Raw genomic sequence first — 26,507 nt, forward strand, 5'->3', positions numbered from 1 at the left:
AGGTAGCTACTTAGGAGGTCTTCGCGCTTCATCGTGTCGTTGTGTCTTAACACGTTACTTAAACAAGTCGACTATATTACGAAACGATGAAGTGTGAAGAGGTATATATCTCTTAAACATACTACCTACATTTCATATACTATGTACGGCTTACCCGCGAAATATTATCCGTAGCCGCGGTGTCAGAGACGCGACAACGTAACGTCTACAATATTATATATTATGATCGTGTTCACACGCACTGGCGTGTACAACAGCCCGTCCGTCGACGATATCGAACGATTGTTCTCGTCAATCGTTGCACGGTTTAAACTGTTTGCCTACATCATATATATATAATATATATAACAACCACGTATCGACGCGTATAACATGACAATATGTATGGGTAAACGCACGGACGTCGGTTACGAAATATCGTGCGGAAACCCGTCGAAATGTCCGAGACACCAAACGCATGCATAGATATTTTGAGAAAAAACCTAGCGAACGTTACATATACGTGTTAATGCGGATAATTTCACAAATATGCGAATAATGAAATGAAAGCAAATTTTGTTCGGACAAAGTTATATCATTATAACCATTTTAAATTTTTTTTTTTTATATTTTACTTTCCACCGTTGTAAATATGTTTGTAATTGGCCATACAGTGGCTTCGTTTTTTTCATTTTATTTTTTTTTACTTTTACAACACAGGTCGTTGTGCTGGGAAATTAACCAGATGTCAGGTGGTTTTTTTTTGGTAGCCATAAAATTATTTTTGCAACTCTCAAAACGTGAAAAAAGTCAAAGTTAGAGTACATCGACCTACTCATTTAGCTACCGCTTAAAAGTGTATATAATTGAATTCTTAATCTAGTCATATGCAGGTACATGTACATTATAAGATAAAACATAAACGAGATAAAAATAGATTATATAGTTTAGATTTTACTACCTTCTTATTAAACACACACACACACACACACACACACACATATATATATATATTATATTCGATATTTCACACAATCACACAGCAATAAGGTATCGTAATATAAGCACATAATTATTTCCGAATAACTTGTCACATAAATTGCACACAGTTTATTGCGCTAAATAAGTAGGAAATCGCTGACGGGCGTATTTTCTACACAATATTGAAACCATTCAAGACGTAAATCAATCAAACGGTTTTTTTTAAATTATGAAATATGTACCCACTAATAGATTTTATTGATCATTTTTTTTTTCATTCCTTGTTTATTTTTGCGTGTGTAGGTGTATTTAATACTTGCAAGATGCAGCTCCTATCCGAGATAAATGTATGCAAGCGTATTATATATTACATAAAGTCGCAACTTGATCGTTGAAATTGGATGCTAAATATACATCTAAGCCTATTGCACATCATTACACGTAACAAATGTGTATTTTGTCGTAGAACTCTTATGCGCGACTGAAATAGGTGGGAGACGATTATACATTTTTTATTAGTTTTAACGAAAAGGAGATAAATTATTAGTGAACAAAATTCGTTCACAAATGCATGTATAACGAAAACCAGGGTATGGACAGTTTCCAGAATATTGCCATTATACGTGGCCGAGTTCCAAATATTATACTACAACACCATCGTTATAAGTATAATATAAGAACCTATACATTTTAATATATTATACATGTCCGGGAAAAAAAATTAATAGAGCACGGACGTAAGTTAGAACATTTATTCTCGAGGGCTAATAACTATTTTGTCAAAAACTGACGAGTCTGCTTTAACACGACTAATCCTCAACACAATAATACATAATATATTGTTGGTGGTTAAGAAATACAATGAAATATCGTGTATTGGAACAATAATAAATAACATTAGGTAATCGTTTAACCATTGTATTTTACGCAGCAGCTATTGCAGTCAACCAACTAATACGTTTTTAATGTTACTCAAAAGTGTTTTTCCTCGCGGTAAGCCCATAACTTATTATAATGATATATTTTTTTTATTGAGAAAATTTACTTATTATTTGCATCAATTAGGTTTTACCACGTTCGTGGATTTGATCATGATATATTGGTCGACATTTTACAACTAAAAACCATTAAATATCAAAATTTGTGACAAAATATAATATGGCGTACTTAGAGTTGTAGTTCATAGTGATACACTATGAATATATTCTTGCGAAACCACACTTTATACATTAATGTTATATATTAATAAATTATAAAAGACAATAACCCTTGCGATTGCGTCCAACCGCAAACAGTTATACGGGAAAATGGCGTAGATATAGATTGGGAAGTATTGGTCACAGAAATTCGTGAATTCTTATCATATTTTCATCATAGTATGACTGAAATAGATTAAACCCTTGGATATGAGGTAGGAGATATACATGGAAGATATGCCTATATACAAGTCTACAATCACCAAAGTCATAGCGATGTCAAACGATGTATAGCGGATAGTGGTAATGATAATGTTTGCGTATAGAAAAATATAAAAATTTTATATTGCTGCAAGATCAACTTATATAAGTCTATTAATCTCGTATTCTATATGTAAATTGTATAAACACTATTAAATATTTAAAATATCTACAAGATATACCGAGGAAAGAACTGATAAAATATCAAACCCTCAGTAATTCAGAATCTACCGACAACTTATTAAAAATATATGGTAAAATGTCGATCGTTACATTTATTTAGTTATAACATCTTTGATGTCGATAGCAATACTAATTTTTAAACAGATGACAATATGACACTACTAAGGAATATGTATTGAAAACGTCGTGTAAGGAATAGGGATATCATATTGCGTGTGTGCGTGTATGTGTATGTGAGTAGAAAGTGTGCCACCGTCGTCCGCGATGTTACGAAACTCATCCGAACGGGCTCAGTGGCGTGGCGTCGGGGCGGCTGGCCGGTTAAGAAGAGGTCCGTCCGAAAAATACGACCGGAAGATGTATAATATTGTAAAGAGACCGCTGGTGATCATTAAAATGTTTCAGAACCTATTACAATACGGATGTGTATGGACGTGACGAGTTTTTGCGGCACGAGATGGATAGGCGATGAAAGTTGTCTGCAGCGCGGGGTAAAATCGATTCAAACAATCTAAATACATGAATCATTCTCGATTATTTTTCTAAATATTTGAATAAATTTGGCCACCTACCCCCCTTAAAAAAACAAGTCAACAAAACAAACATAATTAGGTACAGACAACAAGAGTATAATATTGTTATTAATCAATCATGAATCGATGAATACGACTTTCGTTTAAAACGTAAGATCAAGGTAACGCGGGACACAAAATTTAAATATCATACATGAATTATATCACCTAGGCGACTATACGTTTAATTTGGAGAATATAAGAATATTTTTTTCTAAATATAAGAAATGTGGCTATACTATACAAGATTGTTGGAATGTCTCTAAGGTGGGTGCAATTTGTTTTCTCTCCCCACATGGGTTTGCATTTAATAAATACAGCTGTAGCAGTCGGTATTGTATGAATGTTACATCCAAACAAACAATTTTTAAATATAAGTAATTTGCGCTTTTCATAGCTGATTTTTTTTTTTTATTCTTAACGTTGAATAGTGCGACCCGTGTGACCTCTTCGACGTGGGTCGGCAAAATTTCAAAATTGAAACGGAACAGACGAACGCGATGAGACGAGCGATCGACGTATTATACTGTACCGGCAGTGTTGCCCTTGATCCACTTTCACGGCAGCGGTCCGGTTTGTGCCTGTGCGCGTAAAATGACCGCCATTTCGATTGTTGATATAATTACGAATGGACAGCTGTAGCCACCGTCTGTATTAAGATGGGTTGGGTTCATATAATTGATAAGGTTTTATCTATTGCAGGTACGCATCTCCCACGCGTAAATATATCCAGACATCTAACCGAAATGATAATAGCTAGGTCAGTCAAATCGCCTCCGGATATAATAATACACCCGTCACTTTTAATCAGTGGTTCTCAATAATTATCTGCTTTTACCAATTTTCAAAAAAGTTCAATTTTAGGTAAAAAAAAAAATAACATTAATACTCAACAATACTTTATTATAAGTTACAAACCTATTTCATGTACGTTTTATTTTTATTATATACAATAAACTATTTTATTTTTTGAAAAATTGAATAATTATTATTCAATTTTTCAATACATATTATGCAGAGAGCGGCTATTATTATAAAAAAGGTCTTATTCTCTTTATTGTTGTCTATCTGATGCAATGTCGATTATTTCATAGTAAATATCATATTATAATAATGATATTTTTATGGTGTAATAAAAACACGCATAGAATATAATTTCCACGATATTATTATTTATTATCGATCATTAGCCAGTTTTCTGGGTAATAATATATATATAACATTACCTATCACGAAAGATGCGAAGGGGTTAACTTTGATAGTTTTATTGGATTGTTGGTCCTATAAATGAGTATTATATTGAAATGAATCCGCACTCAATATTTTGGTAGTTAGAAGAACTCAAAATCATATAAATTGATGGGTTAACTATATAAATGCGATAGGTATAGTTTCATTTTTTTAATGGAACTAAAAGTTTTTTTGCAAAAAAGTTAGTTAAAAGAACAATTCAAATCGTGTAGATATTTATGTATTTTATACCAGACAGAAGTCAATGAATAGATTGAAGATACGTTATCATGTACAAATACCTATACACTTTATACATGTTACTATAGTATATTATACCGTTAGTAATCGTAAGTGATTTGTTTGCAAGATGATGCGTTAAAGCAAACACCGGTTGCGGAAAATAATATATTTTATTTATTAAATTTCAATTTCTTATAGGTATAGCATACAAAACTTCTTAGTATTGAAATTTTTTTATTAAATAATATTAATAATTAATGAATAACCAATGATCTAAGTTTAGCATGACTGGCACTCTTGTACGAACAATGACAATTTTTTAGCATCATCCTTCACCTTTCTACTTACAATATATTTGATTTACAGTATTTTAAAATAATTATTAACATTTTAAAAATTGTTTCTATTCAAACTCTCGACAAAATTAAATAGGTTATCATTCACCATCAGATATAATAAAATATATATTATGATAATAGAACTATAACTGTTATTCAATAATTTAAATACAATAATTTATATTATTTAATGGCAATATTAAATTGAAACTGATAATAATCTGCATCAGTGATATTTACTATTAAAGTATACTTAAGAAAACTTATGAATTATGATGGAAACTATTTTAATAAATTAATAGAAGGAGACTCTGTTACTGGCTTTAAATTTAAATATATTTGTTTACGTATACTGCAGTTGAACAATGATACGTCTATAATATAACTAGTACCTTTTGATGGACCTTTTAACTGGACCATTCAGTTATTTTTATAAATCTATAGCTAAATCTTAAATTATCATATACGAATGTTGAATACATGGTTAAGGAATTGTTATTATGGGTTACCTAATTGTCCATAGAGAAATAAGTATTGAGGCAGTCTTAAGCTATAAAAACTCAAAAAATAACATAATATTATGTATATGATTGAAATAATTATTTAAAATCTTATTGATCTTGTTTAATACTATTAAAAATAAAATATTATACATTTCCGGTGGATTTTGAATTTTGAATCTAATTTTCAAAGCAGAGTACATTTAATGAACATAAATACTCGTATAAGAATTAACTGAAAATAGTTAATTAAAAATCAAATCGAAAAAAATGAATATTGTTTTCAAGTTTTGCCGACGATTGCTAACGTAATATTTCATATAATCGCTGTCGGATACAACATGAATAAATAACCGATAACACAATTCTGACGTCGACATTCATACTTGTATATATTATAGTTATCTATATAATAGATAACCGTGCTATACAGTACACGCACGTCGGTTGCGGATATATTATGTTTCGCATATTATGGATGTTGGCCACTCAGCCTCCTACTCTATAAACAACGAGTTTTGACTTTCAAACGCACGCAAGATGCATCACAAAAAACGAACATATTATTTAGTAGGTTAGACAATAGCCGTACGCGATGCTTATATATACGTTGATGTAGGTTATTAATTTATTATATACGTTAAGTAGAAGCACTGCGTTCATGTGTAAGTATGTATAATAATAACACGTGCGTTGTATGTAATGGTGAGTACTTTATGAACTCTGATAGGAATTAAATTGTGCAATTATTTTATGGAGGTTTATTACTTTAAAAAAAAGTACAAGCACGTTACGCGGTGAGCTACATTCGTTTAAGCTGTGGTCGCGTATACATAGTGACATAACTCATTCGAAGGTGCTTCGCTAGTCAACTTTACGTTGACTAGTGTATTAAAGTCTCGGCGAGTATAAACATGCAGTTTAATAACATTATACTATATCGTTGCGCAAAATGAAAACTTGTTTCATGATGACGGTTGTAGAGTGAAGTTGAAGTTTATAAATACGTCATCTATATGGTCTAATCCCATATATAACTGCAGTCTACAGTATAATACGTACTATATCTTGTCTTTATTTTTACATTTACTCAATGTATATACATACATTTTAACTCGAGGATATCGTTTTATTATTTGTGATTTTAACGAATAAACCTATTTTGATTTCAGAGCTAACAACTAAAATAACCCTTTTGAATTTCCAAAATAAATAATAATTAATACTAAGCTTTTATTGTTTTCTTAATAGATATCAGGCACATAAATTATAACTACTCTAATAAATTGTTAAAAATATTAATTCACCTAATTGAATCATAAAAAAGTAATTTTACTAGTCTAATAACAGTTTTAGTAATTAATAAGTAATAACCAATAAGTTAGAACACATAAGAACACCGTTAAAACAATTCACCCGCGTTGCACAACCACATCCTTCGTTCTATTAATTTTCGGTACCACACTGTTTACCGGTTAGTTACACGTGACCTTTATGAAGCCATATATATAATATATAGGGTTAACGAGGCTACTAAGTAGATCGTAAGTATATATGTTCACAAGTGTGTGCACGTGTCCATGTGTGTGCCACTAGACCTACAGGCACCTGACTTGGCCATTACCAGTCTAAATGGAAGCGCCTGTTGAATCATAAATAAAAAAAACTATTCGAAAAAAATTACGCTATAAAAAGGAAGTCTAGCCTCAAGAAAACAAACCCGACATAAGATGATATAAAAATAACTACTAGTTTATATTTTATTTTTTTGCTTATATATCGAAGCACGTAATAGTTAAAGAAAAAAGTATCAGAAATAATAATATATTTTTATAAGTACAAAACTTTCTTGTTATCAGTCATATCAGATAAATATATTACACAATACTGATAATAACAAGAGGTGTATAGTTAAAACAAGAACAAATTGGAAAATAAATGTTAATACATTCCTCCGTCATCACAAAACCGTAAAAAAAAGACGTACAAATCGTACAATTGTGAGTGTTTTTCGCACAATCATAAAAATCGCCATGAAACCATGAAAAATTCATCGTGATCAACATTTCACGCAACTTATTACTATATGAAAAAGACTTTTATTTGATATGCATTCAAAATAGTTTGTGGTATAAATAAATAATAATTATCGAATAAATGTGCTCAATATGCACAGCAACTGTACAGCAGTATAATATTAATATAATTTGGAAGACATGACATTGTAATCTTGAATATGAATAGGGCGAAGGTCACACGATAACAATAATATGCGTATTATTCAGCTGTGATTTATGCGTGATTCGTACAACTGGCCTCTTTCAGAATCGTTTAATTTCCCTGCACTTTTTCCAACACTTGTGATTCATGTATGTATGTTGAAATCACCAGAAGTTCTTAGGGTAGAACGACATGTGCGATATGTGACCGACTATATGGTCATTTGACCTCAATCAAGAATTGCACTCAACAGTGAATGATATACGACCCAAATCTAAGAGGATACACAATATTTCGGTCACTTTAAAATGCTCGAAAATATATAGGTACGCAGGACAGTATTATCACAGTTATTGACGACCTAAAATCTTTTAATCGTACGTAGCGAGTATGCTTTTGGCCGTGACGTAAAATTATTTTTGTAAAAAAGTAGTCTAATTTATTGCTTTCTCTTGACTGTAAAAAAAAACAGCACAGTGTGAACTATGCGATCAAAGTTTTTTCACTGTATTTAACCTGCTTATTTTTACAACCTGAAACGTGGAAAATTCTCCGTGCAACCCATTTTTTTCTTTAATTACCTATCTCCAAAATTTTACATAACTTAACTTAAAGTGTTGTAAGTATTATTCATTGTTAAAATTAGAAAATAGTACCTATATTTTGGTAATCCAAAATAGGTATTTTTTTATAAGTGACTTATGTTTGATCTTAACCAATGGTATAATTCATTAATCATGTATGTTAAGTCTTGTGTTAAGCTTATTAGTACTCCATTGGTCTGTACTGTTTTCATGAGTTTTCAAAATATAAAACGTTATTTTTATCTAAACTAAAGGGTATTTATTAAATATGGTTTGGTATACCTACATAAATTTGACAACTCTACTCAAAAACATTTTATGTTATTGTAGGTAGAAAGTACATAATACATTTTTATATTTTAATTTTTCATAAACTATATACGTATTTAAACAACTTATGCTTATTTTAAATAATTATATAATGGTTACCAAAAGATATTTTAATTACATGTTATAATCTATTACATAATATATTATTTACATTCGTTTAAATTATATTCCTAATTACAAAAGAACTATTATATTAGTAAGTAATAATAATTAATTCACTTTTATAGCCATAAAATAATTAACTGCGAACTTATACCTATTTGTTTAATTTCATTTTCGCACTTTTACTTTTTTCTCCTATACCTATACTTACTAAAATATCTACGTATTTCAAAATACTACAACGCTGCTTATTATAAGCTAATAAATGTGATAATCGTAATTTTCGGACTTGTAATATCATTATTACAATTAAAAATTAGTATGACAATAACAAATTACTACGAAATTAATACAAAACAATTTTAATTAAATGATTCACACAAAGATCGATGGAATTTAATCAATGTATACTAGTATATTTTTAATATAACTTAAAAGGTGAAAGTTTTATTCTTGATATATAATGCATATTATTTATAAACATTATAATTAAGGCTAAGAAATTGTAGAATTTGCAATTTTTTTCATAATACTTCAAGAAATAAATATCTCATCAAAAACAAAATTCAATTCATACATCAGAGTTTAGACATACAATTTTTCTTATGACATTTATAAATAAATGCGTTTTAGTATTTTTGTGTCAGTTTATTAACTTTTATATTTAGTTTTTGTTAATTACCTTTATATACATATTCGATATTTTTAGAACATTTACGAACGTATTTATCAGTTAAAAGTAAAATTACTATAGATATATTTTTTTATCTAGTAAAATGTTATCACCTTATCGGAAAATATTTCTGAAAAGTGAAAAAATACAATATATAAAGCAAATTATACATAATTTGTTATTGAGTACCGATTTATATTAATTTATATAATAAACTGGTACCTAAAATTTAATAAAACAGTTTTTAATTTATTATTTTACACAGATATTAAATTGTATTTAGGTGTTCTAAAAATTATTTTCAGCTGAACTTTTGCATTTTCATTTCATTTTTAGTAGCTTTTTTATGATAAAATGCACTTTTTTGTAGCATCATTGGTAACTTTTTAATGCCTTTACTGTAGGTCTTTATTGCATTGGCTTTCCTAGCCTTAATAATAATGTTCATAATATAATTATTCATGCGGATTGCGAATATTAGATACACACCAAACTGATAAGCGACCATATAATATAGATATTAATAAATACAATTTACTTTCGCTACTTTTTATACCATAATATTCAATGCTTATAGAATTCAATTAAATTTAACAGATTGTGTGAAACGAATATTATTACTGTTCATTTCTTTAAAAACAATCGTTATTATTTGCAAAAACTTATTTTTTTTATTGACCTTGATATACGGATTACTACGCTAATAGGGAAGTTAAAATATAGCTTCTACGGAAGACTGACAATATGTAAAATAAAACATAGGTACAGGCTTATATTATCATTATACGGTTTAAAACGAGTTGAAAATGTCTTAGGTATAACATTTTACCACATAAAAACTACAGAATGTAACAAATAAAAAAACGATTATCCAAATAAAATTCAATATACTGGTAGGAGTTCTTTCTCTCTCTCCTCTCTCACTCTCTTTTAGATATTATGTTTTGAGTAATTATTTACATATCCAATCCATACTGACCATACCTACAACACATAATAAGAGACAACAATTATCATAACCTAGTAACATTGAAAATCACAATTGCATAACGTTACACACAATACCGTTGTAAACATATTACAATTATAAATAACTGTTTATTACTATGCGTCATTACTATGATGATACACATTAAAACGACCAAATTATATGGGTGCCTACTTTAAACAAATTATTAATAATATTGTGAAATTATAGTTTTTATTTTGTATGAATATAAATAATATACAATACAAATTACATGTTTAAATATAAATAACATGAAATATTATGGCGTAAAATAAAATAAGTACAATTCAAGTAGGTAAAGAAATGGCACCATTTTTAATTATATGGTCCATAACTATAAGTACAACATAATACATCAGCAGATTGATAAAAAGAAAATATACAAAATCTATAATCTCAAGTAGCAAATCAACAAAGAAAAACGAATCTAAATTAACAAAATAGAAAAAAAAATGGAACAGTACCGCGAATATTGAGTATAGCGATAATATCGTAAAATGTTTTAGAATAAACTATAAATGGCTGAAAAAATTAAAAAGCAATAGTTATTAATAAAAATTTTGCAACTTATTAAATACTTTAAAATAATCTTACTAAATGGTTCATACTCGAATACAACCTAAATCTAGAAGTCATAAACTTATTTCATCGTCTTTAAAAAGATCTAGTAGGAAACAATATTGCATATTATATACTATATTATTGCATAAGTGGAAATTGTAAAAATATATGTAATAATAGACACTTATAGAGATGCCAACTTTTAAAGCGTATGTTAAGAAATGTACAGAAATTTTTCTATGAGTATAATATTTATAGTTATATATTTAATACAATATATTAGCTGAATAATTGGAAATATTTTTGAAGAAAAAGTAAATGTGTTTTCATGGTTATACATTTATAAAATAACCCCAAAAGTAGAAACATGACATAAGTACGTGTTATAAATATTACATACATATTATATATACATTTTAATGAGTTCGTATGAAAGTTTTTGAGTTATTATTCACAGTCGCATATAGCACTGCAAATATCAATAGGTGGATACGTATTGTGTGAACGCGGCACACAGGTATACCATATCTATTAATTTCTTTATCGATGACAATGTAAACACATTGCAGTTTTGAAACCAATAATGATAACTAACTATATATATATATTATATTGCCAATAAATATTACAAATGTGTAGGTACTTTCTTTTTTTTTCGATTCATCACTGGCCGCGGCGACATTCGCCAAACGCATTACACAATTTGCGCATTGCCCGCGCTCTGTAGTGCGTACGTACCACATATGTTATTGCATAAAACAGACGGTCTGCGATGGTGGCAACGACGGTTGTCGGTTTAATGTAAATTATACGAATATTGTCAGTTGTTGTTTAAGGTGTACATTCTACCAACACACCTTCCTACAACTATATACAGGATGTCTTAACGTACTTAATATTATACCCACCAGCTAACTATATAATATACTACACTAAAACTACCCTATCTAAACCATTAAAAATTAATTCGTGGAAATAAGTTATTCGTTTTTCAAAATACATAATATATAAATTAGCTACCTCAGATTTTTAGGAAACACAAAAAAAAATATTTTAATTTTATTATACTGAGTGTACGAGTAAGTATACTAAAAACTTAAAAACTACTGTAAGTTATAATATTTGACATTTATAATTCTCCAAACTGAAGTCATGATTCAAAAGCATTATTTAGACAAAGTTATCGACTGAAACAAACAACACGATGAGACACCCTATATATATATATCACAAACAAGCATCTATTTATTTATATATCTTAAAATTTACATTATATATTATACATGTATAATACGCTTGTGCAGACACCGACCTGCAGCAGCAAGTATCCAGTCTGCGAGCATTGTGAAAACTGGAACTCGTGCGCAGCCCGTTTGTAGGCCTAGGTCATCCGGCCAACTGTGGTATCAAGTTCAAAGCAATATAATAATGCGTAGCCGACAGACAGCAGCAGCGATGGCAGGATATGCAAATGTCCTTTCAGAAACTAAAAACAATGTATCTTATAAGATATTCGATTCTTATACCACATATACTCCATAAACCACTGCCCGTGCTCTCACGATAAATTTCCCGAACTCTCATTTAAAAATGCATAAAATTGGCCAACCCGGTTTTACAAGCAATTATTTTTATTCTCACGTCTATGTGACCAGGTAACTTGCGTTTCTATAATATGCCGACGCTACATTACCGTGAACGGTATAGGTAGGTACTCGCTGGTAGACGCTATATTTTCCACAAATAAACAGCATCGTTTTTCTTTTTTATTAAAAATACCTTTAAGAATCAACGTCAACATAATGTATTAGACCCTGTTGTGAACATGCATGTAATGTGTGTGTGTTCAGAATATAAAATTAATTTTCATTAAACATATTTGCGAGAAAAAATTACATAATTATATTGTGTATTATGAACTTTTACACAATTCAATCAATACCAAAATATTTTTTGAATACTTCACAGATATGATTTTCACGAAAAAATTAGATATTGATGCAGGATCAGATCTGGTTGTACATCTCACTTTGTGTATTTACCACTATTTGGACATGTAATAAATTAAATAATAATGAAATATCACATGTGATTCATATATGTTTGTACAAAATATAAAAACATTGATACCAACCAATTTTTAAAAAATTTAAAAATAATTCTCAATCAGCGCGTATGTTAAAAATCTTTTTAAGTAATTATACAATACCGATGGAGACTTGTTAAGCCAATAATAAATTATATTTAATCTTGAGTTAGCAAGAATCCTGCAGAATTGAAGAAACCCTATCATAAAAATAAAATATACGTATAGAAATGTACAATTTTAAATTTTCAAAATTATTATACTTAATTTAATAAAAAAAAACTACATTTTTATTTTTATTTATCAACAAATATTCATATATTATGCTTATTATACCTCATAATCATAATATTTTAAAACTTGTTAATTATCATTTATACAATTAAGTAAGAAAATTGATTTTTCTTAGTTTTTGAAACATCATACAAGACCTTTTTTGGAATCAATAGACAATAAGCACTTTTTCATGAATGTCCAACATTGTTAACACTAACAAACACCAACAGACGGTTATTAAAATTACATAAAATTAGGAAAGATAAAAAAAGTTATATAAGAAAATTTAAGTACTTCTTTATACAAGAGAATGCGTTCTCTCCATAATTAACGTAGACCCTTACAATGAGTATACCCTAACCATGAATATCAAACTACGCGAAAGATAGTGTGATGGTACTATAGACAATAAATGAATATTATTTTTACTTATAACAGATCTAAATAGGTATCTAAAATTTATTATTTTCAATTTTTGTAAATAAAATGTATAAATTTGTAATTAAAATTTACTGAATACTATAAAATATAAATTACTATTGTTATAAATGTATTGAAATTTGTAATAGTTCTATTTTTAGACATATACGTGGCACAAGACAGCGTAATATACATAAATGCAATGAAGCGATGAAAAACTTTGAAATCTTTGACTATTTAAAATAAACAATAATAGGGTGCAGAATATTTTTAATAATTTAATTATTAACCAATGTTCTATAAGAACATAAAGCTTTTATGGTTGTTTTAAGAGATAACACTTTATCAGATATTTACAGCATATTATTAATTGTAGAGTCGATATAAAATTCAACAAGATTTTAAAATGGTTAATACTCAATATATAAAACCTACCTATGGAAAATTACAATGAATCAAAATACATTTATCAATTAGGTATCACAAAATATATATTGTTATTAGCCATGTACAGGAAATACATGAGCAATTAAAAAACACTTTATTAAAAGTACCAGTTAATTAGAATTATGAAGATTATAAAAATATTTTGATCCCACATACCCCCTTCCTCTCACGAGAACATCGATTAATGATCATATTAGTTTAACTCGTCATTCTAAATATACAGTTTCATAAAATTAATTAAAATGTAATATAGAAGAAATTAGAAGTACATAAATCTACAAAACAGTCTAGGCTAACGTTCTATAAAATATAGTAATAATAATATAATTCATATTTATAAATATTAAAGCCCGGAAGTTTATTTGCATGATTTTACTAAGTACATCAAAAGTTGTTGGATTAGCTAAAAATTTGAGTCACAACTTAACAAATTCAAAAATGAAATTTTAGTTTGCATATTTTGAGGTTTTTAGTTAAACAGACATTTTAAAATAAAATTGCATTTTACTACATATTATTATTATTATTATTTTTTTTTAATAGTATTTTATGAAAATGACGGAGTGAGCATAATTTCAAAATATATCCGTTGAAAAATATATCTTTATAAAAATTTCGCCAATGTAAAATAAAAACCTGCTTAAAATAAGTATATTATGTACTATACAATATTATCGAGAATATTATGTAACTTGTATCCAGATAATACTTCGGGTTAAATTCTGGGTTAAAAAATAAATTAAAGTTTTAATATACGGTTTAATTTATGACTTGTATAATTATTTAAAATTTCAAAAATCATGTTAGGAGAAGAAACGACAATAGACGGCCTTACATGTCACAAAAATCTTCTAATTAATGATTTCATACATTTTAAATACCCGCAAATTTCTTTAGTTGATGTAGAACGGAACTCTTCTCTCTAAAATTTAAAAATTGAATGTTAAACAAACTCTTTATTATCTCATAAGTACTTATATTAAAAAATAAAGCATTCGAAAGTTAGCGTAATTAACATAAGTGTTTAAATAGCCTTGAATATAAAAAATAAAACTCTATTAATTCAAAGAGTATGCGAATTATGTACGTTAATGAAAACAAACAATAATGTTTTAAAAAACAGTATTAAATAAGGGTAATTGAGTTATTTGAAGATTATCTTGAAAAGGATACTAAATAAAAAGATAAACTGTCAAATTTGAAAAGTAATCAAATCAGATTTACGGTAATAATCGATCATACATCATTGGAAAGCAATTTTTAAGACTTTAACATCTATTAATTAAATAATATCTCGGGCACATTAATCCTAATATGATTATTTTATAATTTCATAACAAAAATAAAATAGTTAAATATATATTTTATGCTTCATTTAATGTATTCACATTTAATATACTTGAGCAAAAGGTACATATTTTTTTGCTTAAGCGTCGTATACATAAATGTAGCTGATTAAATTCTAAAACTACTATAAAATAGTATAATAATAACTTAATATCGATCTACGTGAATGTACATTTGTACAACTGTTCGTCTATCAAATAACTAAATTAAACCAATGAGTCCTCATAATTCAGATCTTATTGTTTAATAATATCATAACTTTTACAATTCTTATTATCATTATTAATATTGTTGTGTAAAAACTAGAAAGAATAAACCGTATGAATTACTGGACATTCTCCGAAACACATCCGACAAGAAGGCGACGGATTATTGTTTTTTACACATCTCGCTGCAGTGATTCAACAGTGTATCTACAACAGCAAGCTGACGAAAGAGAAAGTGATGATGATTTAGTCGGTAAGCTGTGTAAACGCATTTTTTAGTGTAATTTCAGTGTTATATACATATACATAATTATAATGGTCACTACGCATCATTATTTTGAATGTTCTTTAGATGTCTTCGAATTCTATCGGTTTTTCTCGTGTTTATCGTTCCGGATAGGTCGTAAAGAATTCACCGGTCCAGATCATCAAAGGACACGTGGGTTATTAAATAATACAAAAAGTAATAATAACGATGTGTGTTCGAACCCGGATCAGTATTTATGTCTATGTACGTAAGCCAATAACAACAACAAGCAAGTATATATGCACGTGAAAATAATTTGATAATTCAATTAAAAAAAAACAATAATAATTATATATACATGTATCGTATAGGTAAATGTCATAAAAATAACGCCATAACCCTATGAAACAGTCAGTTTCAAAGTCAGGATTTTAATAATTATATTCGGGTTTGAATGAAATCTATTTCACGCAAGCACCATTTTATTTTGAAGATGAGTCGATTGGCCGATGAAATTAATTTTACACAATAGCCTTGATGTTTCTTTTAAAAGGTTGTTATCTTGATTGAGTTACACCTTACAGAAATTTAAAATAGCTCTAAACTTCAGCTTCAATTTTAAATCCATCTCAACCAAGTTTAAAAACAAACTATATAAATTAATTTATAATTTTTAATAGTTAAATTAAAAAAAAGGCTGAATCACCCACATATAATGCCTAGGTGAAAAAAATGAAGGATTTGTTGTAATGGTTTTTTATGGATTAACATAAGTATAGAAATGAAATAAAAGTTTAATTTCTTCATGGGAATTAAAAACATAAAATATGTCCCTGAACTTGACCGCTTAGAGAATTCTATGCATTTTTTTTTTATTATGTATATTCAAATAAGAAATTAACAGAGCGTAACATTTTGTCTTATTCGAATCTCCAAGAAAAACTTATTTGTTAAATAAACAACATTTTATATCGTATTTAATTCCTTAACTAGAATATTATTATTACACATTAAGACAAAAATTAATAATTGTAACATATTATAAAAAAATAATAACAAACTATTAATAAATAATAAAAAATTAAATCATGTTATTATAGAATGAAATGAACTATAATCTAACTTTTTTATGAGCGTTTGAAGTTAGTTTTTATTTAAATTCACAAATTATTTTATAGTTAAAAGCACATAAATACTATTAAAATTCATATCTAAAATTCAAAAATTTAAGTGAACTAAGCTTTCACAGGAATTACTGGAATTTAAAAAACCAGTAGAGCGTAATTTTACAAGTTAAAATTTTGACGTAATTGGATATTCACGCATCAAAAAATGGTTTCTTATCAAACATTTTCTTATTTGGTTGTAATAATTCAAAAATATTATTCACGAAGGCTTGAATCTTGTTTATATACATAATATTTTATATACACAATAATCAATGACATTTTGAAAACATTTTGATTAATTGTATGCTATTTCCTATTTTAACTCAAACCTATTCACACATTTTGCTTAATTAACAGTAATATAAGCTAACATGCCATTTTTAGTAAGAATCATTTTTTTTATTAATTTTTTTTTTTCGAGCATTTTTGTATACAATAATTTATCATTGAATTAAAATCAAAAAGTTTGAATAATCATATAAATAACTAAAAATGAATTTTAATTGAAGGAAAACTATTATAAAAATTATATTAAGTCTATACGACTATATTGTTATTTTAAATATTTAATAAAAATTTTAAGTTTTTATAATATATCTTTTCTTGGTTATAACAAAAAAATAAAAAATCGATTTTGTTAAAAATCGGTGTTGTATAAATATTCTTATTTTTCCAAAATTCTGAGTATTATAACTATTTAGAAAAGTACTATAATATAGGTATAGTGTCTTCTATAAGACTTCTCAAAAAAGCAAATATATCACTTTTTCTACCAGAAACTACCCTAAATTATAAATATTAAATCAAATTGTTAGCCCTGAACTTGATTATATACTCACAAAAAAAAAAACATTCATGTCATTGTAAAACAAATACATGTCTCATATGTCTAAAAAATTACCTTAAAATGTTTTAAAGTATTGTTTTAAGTCAAAGGTACTAAATACAGTATTCCCTATACGAAAAAAAAGTTTAGAGTTAACTTATAATATATTGTTAAATCTTTAAGACTGCAAATAATTAAATACATAATACTATTCATAGTAGATGGAATTATGTAAATGAAAAAATCCCATTAGATAGGTTGCTATAGTTATTTTATGTTAATATCAAGTCGTAGTATCAAATTTTTTGACAAGCATCACTAAGCCTTACTTACTATGTTTACGTATTAATGTATTTGATTATTTGTAGAACTTTCATAGTTCTTAATATTTACAAATTGAACTAATTTAATTCATGTTTACGAATATGATTACAACTTGGGTATCTACTATTTACTTTAATTGTATTATAGTATTTGATTGTATAAACCGATTTTATAATATTGATGATATTCGTTTGAAAATATAAATACATCTTTATTGTTATTGTATGAAATAAAAACGTACCTATATAGACTAGTAAATCTTTTAAGATCTACAAAATTATATGCGTTTAAAAGATCATTATCTTTGTTTTCAAAAATACTTTTACCATTATGATTATGCAAATTTATTTTATGGTCTATAAAATATTAGTATAGTATATCCAAACTAAAATTTTTAATTAAGAAAAAAAAATATTTAAATTTTATAATCGTTTGGTTGAGTAATAATATAATGAATGATTATAACATAACGATTAACGATGCTAGTAATATTTTAAAAATTAATTCAACTAAAAATGTCATTACATTTATTAAATAACTACAGCAGCTGAATTATATTTATGCAACAAAGTACATTTTTTTAAAAAACGTAAAATAGTCTAATTAAAAGATACATCACAAATTATTAAGATAGTTTATTTTATATTAAATATTATTCAAAAATATTTCCTAACTAAATTACTTAAAATCTATCAAATATATTTATCTGATCATATTCATCAAGACGTAACTTTACACTTAATTTTTAGACATTCAAACTTTGAAACACTGACTGAATAACTGAGGTCAAGTTATTCACTGCAGGCTAACCGACTACTACATGAAAAACTAAATCAAGCTATTTTTCAACTACGCATAAGGAGATATTAATAATTTATTATATCCTTCACTAGTAACATTAAGCTGAAAGCTGCAAACGTGTGACAAATAAGAGACAGGCGTAAACCGTCGTCATACGAGCATAATTATTATGACTTGCAAACACGGGGATAAGCCACTAAAAATGATTTTTTTTTTTTTCATTTAAAATATAAACTAACACCGCAGCCAACAGACAACCGGTAACAGTTTACAACATTGGGTTCATGTTCCTTCACTTACAATGACAGCAGTCTCGTTTTACTTGTATAAACGCAGAGTAGCTACATTATGATCTGCAAAGTTAAAAAAAAAAAAAACCAGTAGCTACCATCACCAAAGCGCCACCTTCCAAATAGTACAGTCATCTATATTATTATTATTACATATGATAAACATAATATCAAATTCGCATTAATCATTTTGGGCCTATATAGTAGATTAAGTACGTGTAGGTACATCGATTACGCGGCGAGTGAAAATAGTGAGAGGGGAGAGCATGCATAAACACTCCTGGTATATACATATATAATACATTATACACATAATATTGTATTGGCGCCATGTCTACAGGAAAGATAAAAAAACAACTACAGTTGCGCAATTGCCTACGGGCGATTTAATAACGCTTTTGCTCTTCATAACAAAACGCATATAATATGGTAATTACCCTAGGATTGTACACAAATAAAAATTGTACACTAGAATATCAAGGGTGAAATCCAAATGAAATCCTAGAAATTATGGAGAGGGACAGTGATCATTTTTTCGACCACCCATATTCATAAACACAAAAATAATCATTTTCGTCGTGTTGTCGGTTGTGTGCTATTGATCAGAGACCATAATATGGTATAGTTTGGCCAAAAAAAAAACAGTCACAATTTCAGTGAATATTTAAATTGAACTGCAGTGTCCCAGCGAATGAACAATTAATAATGAAAAACTGATATAAATATGATTCTCGACAAAATCATATACATATATAATTCACAAATATTATCGAATCAAGTATACGTGCAATTTTCAACACAATTCTAAATAATCAAATGTTATGCAGAATTCTTTTAACATACGTACAATAATATCTACATGATTATTCATTATAATATAAAGTATATGTTCATACAGCTAATAATACTAGATTTATCATTTTAGAAATGTTCTACTCGATCACAATGTGCTTTTAAATACCAAAACATTTCAACATTTTAAGAAATCCATTTTAATTAATTAACTAAATAAAATAAATAATAAGTTAAAAAATGTATTTAATATATCACTATACAATTATTATGAATAATTATTTAAAAAACCTATGCAAAACCTAAACTTCCTAAAAGAATACATTTCACTTTTAAGGATATTATAGACATTTACGATTTTCAATGAATATTAAATACCTTATCTCGGGTTTATTATAATAGACCTATTACCTAAAGTTTGTTTCAATGTTAAATTTTGTATACCTAACTAAAAATCACCAGTTTAAATGATTTTTATTTATTTAAACAAAAGAACTTGTAGATAAATTCATAATAATTTATAAATAATATAATCAAAATTAAAAGTGTACATTAATTTTCTGCGTTAATATATAACATGTTATACATATTTTATTGTTTTTACTTACTTGTATATAAATATTTTTAAAATTTAAAGTAAGTAGGTATACCCAAAACGAATGAATTATATTTATATTATGCTACTAATTATAATTACTAAGAATAATATAATTAAAGTTTATTTGCATACCTAAATTAAAAACCTTATTATAGACAATTTATTTAAAAAAGTAAATACCTATTATTGTTTTATTTAAATAGAACTTTGATATAGTACTTATACATGTAAATTTGTCAAGTTTGCTAAAAGAAATAAGATATTATCATTAAAATGAATACTACTAAAATTTACTTTTAAATACTATAATAATTTATTTAATCCATCAAAAACATTAATAATTTACAAAATACGCACTAAATTCTTATTTATTATCTATTTGTACTTATAATTTAAACAAAAACTATTAAATCGTTTTACTCATTCAACACAGATTAGGCCTTGGATTTAAACAAAATATTGGATAATGTCCATGTATTTGAATAATATAATAAAATATATATTTTTCGTTTAAACTATAATAATTTTAATTTGTTTGAAATATTCATCATAGGTTTTTTTTTTTTTAGTAAAAACTGTATGATATACATGTAAAATAATCGAAATAAACAGCAGTTCGGGTGCAATCCCAAATTTAAATGAAGGTCTCCACGGTCAGTTCATTTCATAGACAGGTGGAACCTTGACTTCAGATACACTAGAATTTATATTTTTAGTTAACAAATACATATCACATAGGGACAATTATATTTTTTTATTTCTTTTTTATTAATATTTTATGGTACCTAACATACTAATCTAAGTATATTTTCTTCGTATAAATAAATTAAAACAACATGATTGAGTAAGTTTAGAGTAATCGAAAATACTAAGTAAATATATTTAATATTTATACTTTATAGGTATTAACGCACAATGAGACATTTTCTGTTCTACTAAATATCAAGATAATCAACATAAAACAGTTTTTCTACTGCCTTATCAACACACAATTTGTTTTTGATAATTTATAATTCTACAATATATAATATATAGGAGTACCTTATAATTTTTAAATTTTAAAGGAGATTAATTTCTAAATGACGTATTGTTATATTTTTAAAATTAAATCAACCATACTGGAATATTGATAATATCAAGCAAAATATGCAGGTATAGTTGAAACAATTATATTATACATTAAATCCTAAAAATGTTGTTTAGGTTTAACACTCATTTTATAAAAGAAAATAACTGTTATAATATTGTTATCACACTATAGGTACATTATAATTCATAATATTAAACTTGGATATTTAGATGATAATAATTATAAAGGTCTCTGAAGGTTGAAAAAATCGCCCTACAAACCATGTCGCACGATCGATTTGACGTTATTAATAATTCATTAAAAACCAAACGTAAAATCGGAACAATGACTAGTTATTTTTCGCTCAGTATATTATATTGTCGTCGTAGACAATATTATTTTAAACGTGTCCTGCGATGCGTGTAGCGGTGTCTCGTATAGTGTTATATTATTATGGTCGTTTACATGTGTTGAAACAAAAAGAGAAGTGAATAACTGGTAGGTTGGTCTATAATATACAACGCTGAATGGCGTACACTTGTACCGGTACAATTTTTCATACAAATCGCGTTTCCCAATTAAATCGGCCTTACAAAATAATTATTGCGTCTTTCGTAGAACGTTTTTCGAAACATATAGGTAATAAGAGTACTGTAATCAGACATAAAACCAGTTTCAAAAAAATTACATCGCCAGAAGAAGCTTTTAACTTACTTTGCCATGCGACCTTAAAAAACGTTGACGTTCTGTTTCCTATAATATAATATCAAAACCAACAAAATGATATTTCCTTGTTTGTTAACGATGAATTGACAATAAAACCCGCCAAAACGCAACACGTGATTAAATATTATTACATCTAGTGACAAAATATATTGTATGAATGAATATCGTACGTAATCGACTATATTGCTAGAAGGTAAAAAATACTTCTCGGAGACAGTAGATATTAATTATCACGTTAATAATATTATTGTACCTACTATTTGAAATACAATTTTATTCCTTATCTCATATATTCCAGCGAAAAAGACACCAGCTGCTGAGTATGAATAAGTTTAACTTGTGGTTTTCGAAGATATAATATATTCTGAGTATTTATAATAATAATAACAGTAATAGGTTAGCTACCAGCTGCATACTACAATATAATAATATTGTTATGTAACAACATAATAAGACGTACCTACCATTTATTATACTTATCATTTATTTAATAATATATTAATACACCCTATATTGAGTATATTGGTATAATTATGTAGTAAAAATAAAACTCACGTTTCTTCGACGGGGTTTATAGCTCGTCCCGCGCACCGAGTGCAGTTGTGGTATTATCCAAAACGTCGACAGGTAAATGCACCGAACGGGTAATGGAAACAATGGCAACACGGATGGTCGTAGGTAATTAACGATCGTTACAAACAGTCGATAATATTATTTCACACAGCCGACCGACCGCGAACTCATCGGAGGGGTGGAAAATCGATAAAAACCGGTTGAACTTTTCGACAACGGGTAAATTTAAAATATTATGGTTCTATATAATTATTATCGTGTTAAGTTGTCTGTACGCAAGTGACATTTGGAAAACTATATACTGCGACGGGCACGTTTGAAATTCGAATCTCAAACCCGCGTGGCACGTGACCAAAAAGACTAAATAAACGACACTGAACGCGAAAAATTCTCTCGGTCGACAAGCCCTGTGAGAGGGACAAAATATTCTAATTACGATTTATTATAATATTATATCACACAATAAACGATATATGGGCAGTGCGTGCGTGCGCGCGCGTGTTCGAACCAGCCGGTCGCGATACGTATCGGTGTGCGCACTGACTGTCGTCTGAGTGCGTGTGTGCGTCGGCCGGCGAGCGAACGTTTTGGCCGGAAGGTCAGCTGATTAGAAAGAAAGTACCTGCCGCCGCAGTGGTGGGAGTCACGCGACGTCGATCGCGTATCGCGCCGTGCACGTACATTATTATATTATATTATATATTTTATTATTATGGTACCTACCATTTAGTGAAATGTTATTATTATTGTTATACCTATTATTTGTTATTGTTATTATGTTATTGGATATTAGAGCTTCACCTCCCTCTCCGGCGGATTCGTACGCGTTTGCTTATTTTTTTTCCGGTCCATCTACGACGTGCCGAGTGAGCACGTTCTTCGTTTGACAGCCGCAACCTCAAACGAATTCAAAATAGGAACCGTTCAATAATGAATTTAAAATTCGCGGTATTCTATTTTAGCGAAGTATTGTGTTGCTCGCAGGGATGATAATACGTACACAATATAGTATTAGTTAAAGTAACCGTGGTATAATATACAGGACCTCCCCTAAACGGCTATACGTGCCACGTGGGTATTTATACATAATCTTTGTATGGAAACCGTGGTTATAAACTAAATACATTTGTACAAAAATGTATTGGGTTAGAGGTGACTCGTTGTTTTTATATAGTATCCCACTGAATTACCCAACCCAATTATAATTTTTATTTACACTTACACTTCACAATACCACTAAACACTGGCTACTGCAAATCTAATATACATTTTAAAATAATTTAGCTAATCTATCACAAATTAACGGAAACGGAGCGTGCTACTTGATATTTTTTTGATGCACGGAAATACATTGAATCATAGATAATATGTTTTTGCGAGTCATTGTAGCACATATTAACGGTTCAATGTTTTTCCATGCTACAGAGAAAATATCAAGTAGTACGCTAGCGAAAACTTAACAAAATTGATATTTTTCCATAGAAAGAAATACAAATTAAATTTATCATAAGCATTTGAAATGATAATTTCATTAAAAGTTAAATTTATAAGGTACCTATGTATCTTCATAATTCATAGTTCATAATAAAACTACACTTCGAAAATTAGTATCATTAAAAATTTAAGTAATATTCTGATATGTAATTATTATTGTAAAATATAAATATTAAAATTAGTAGTATCCAGTAGGTTAGAAGTTACTACTATCTGTTATTTTATATTATATGCTGATACTTGATATATGATGTAACCAATATTGCAAGTTTGTATATAATGAAATAACTGATAACTAATAAACGATAAGGTTCATACGGTGAATATATATGTATTAACGTACCATGTTCAACTTACTGTTGTAATATTTCATTCATAATACCTTTGGTGGAAAAACATTATGTGATAGGTACAAACACTACAAACATACTTTATATCTAACTATAAAATATAAAATAATAACTAATTATTATAAAAAACAATAATAGCCTGTGATAACTAAATAACTAATATACTGAGGTGACTGATGTGCATCTTACCATTCTTACCATTCATACCTTGACACGACGTCTGGCATTTATATTCAGGAAACAATAGTAATGATAACTAAAATGTTTGACCCTTTCGTCGCCCTGCACCAACTATATAATCCTTACAGACGGTTTTGGAAAACGATTCAATTTAGAAATGTTGCTGAAATCAGAGGGCGTGACAGACATGAAGAAAATGATCGGTTGCCACGATCTCAGTTTTCCTAAAAAAAAGATTAACCATTTACTTGACGGAGAATATTTCGTACGCATGGATCAGGGATTAACAGTTGCCAGAGATTGAGGTGACTATATTAGGTAAGGCAAACTAATAGTTCGCTCGTGTAACCACAAAAGTCACGACTGACAATGGAAACAATTGTCGTGGATGGCAAAAACAGTTGATTACAACGTTACAAGGACGAAATTCGCAGCCGCAGTGTCGTCACACTACCCCTACACGTATTGTGTATAGACTAGTATAGTGTATTAATGTATGGTAACCGGACAATTTCCCACCCACCCCAACTGTTTTTGGCGTTGTAGTACATTTTCCCCCATTTTTTAAAAATTATTTTTTTTTCATAAATATAATAAAATGTAAAAATTTGTATATAAGTAAAATAGGTTAAAAAATATTTATAAAATATCGACCTAAAAGTGATATATTTTGTAAAAAACATTTGATTTCTGATTCTTTTGTTATATCTCAGCACATATTTTGTAACCTTCGTTCATATTTATTTTTTTTGTAAAAAAAACCGTACCTATTTAATTTTTAATAATTTATTAATTGCTATTGAATTTGACTTTTGTAATGCTTCAATGAACATCCAAATATTTGTATAAATAGTTTTTGATAACCAAGCAATTGATTAGGTTTAAGATACAACTTTAGATTTCAATGTTACTAACTATAATAATACAGTATGCTATAGTACTATAACTTTATTGTTAAAAGTAGTTGAATTTATCGAAAATATACATCTACTATAATAGGTAATTATAGTATAATTGATTTATAAAAAAATAAAATAATATTTTATTAAAAAAAAATAATTTCTTATCAAATAATAAATTATATTATATTATTAAATAGTAAACTTAAAAAAAAATGGGGGGAAAATGTCCGCATCGAAAATATATTGGGGGGGATGTCCTACTATGTCAAAAACAATCGTGGGCAAAATGTCCGGGGGGAAATTGTACGCCATTCTTAAAGTATACCATTTTATTTTAGACACACTTGCGAACGAATACGCAAAAACAGTTTGTTTGGCTGTAACTTAGCGCTTATCCTCTCAATAGTATACCTCTTTTTTAT

At 27.9% G+C, this 26,507-nt stretch overlaps 1 protein-coding gene across 1 annotated transcript in view; it reads right to left on the minus strand.

Annotated features, from left to right (window-relative positions):
- The window catches only part of LOC113549760 (AF4/FMR2 family member 4-like), a 62,198-nt gene extending 38,501 nt beyond the window's left edge, over window positions 1–23,697 (minus strand). Inside the window, exon 1 of the mRNA XM_026951222.2 lies at window positions 23,142–23,697. The gene's annotated coding sequence lies outside the window, so the exon portion shown is untranslated. The remainder of the gene's footprint in view (window positions 1–23,141) is intronic.
- Window positions 23,698–26,507: the final 2,810 nt, after the last annotated feature.

This window comes from Rhopalosiphum maidis, chromosome 1 (genome assembly GCF_003676215.2).
Source record: "Rhopalosiphum maidis isolate BTI-1 chromosome 1, ASM367621v3, whole genome shotgun sequence".
Lineage (NCBI taxonomy): Eukaryota > Metazoa > Arthropoda > Insecta > Hemiptera > Aphididae > Rhopalosiphum > Rhopalosiphum maidis.